A 581-nucleotide genomic window follows, 5' to 3' on the forward strand; every position below is an offset into this window, starting at 1 on the left:
TCTTTCTGTGCAGAAAAATTATTTTCTTTGAAAAATGCGACATTTTGTGTGAGAGGTACCCGAAGGAGTGGAACGATATTGCCCATATCCCAATTTGATCCATGTTTGATAATAATATTACGATGTACCAAGTTTGGATAAAATCGAATACTCCCTTCGAGAGTTATCTTGCGCTCTAGCCAGACAGACAGACGAACGGGCATCACTGGATCGACTCCAAAATGTCCTGAAACGGATTTGGCCCAAAGAGACCTAGGGTCTAAAACCGTTATTTCGATAAGGGACTTTTTGAACGTATCAAATGGTATGTACCCTCTCTAGCCACAAGGCTGAGAGTATAAAAATTTTCAAAAAAGGTTATTTTTAAAAAATCTACATTTTTTGTTACTTGAAAAGTGTTTTTTTTAAATCCCTAGTTTTGTTGTTGAGATCTCCTTAGGATTAATAAAAATTCCATATGATTTTTGTAAATTTATTTCCTTGGAAGTTTATTTGAAATATTATTTTTTTTTTAATATATAAGATAGTTCCTGTTGCTGTTGTTGTTCATTTTTAGTTTCTTTTTTTTTTTTTTTTAATAT

The sequence above is a fragment of the Musca domestica genome, unplaced genomic scaffold (assembly GCF_030504385.1).
Source record: "Musca domestica strain aabys unplaced genomic scaffold, Musca_domestica.polishedcontigs.V.1.1 20, whole genome shotgun sequence".
NCBI lineage: Eukaryota > Metazoa > Arthropoda > Insecta > Diptera > Muscidae > Musca > Musca domestica.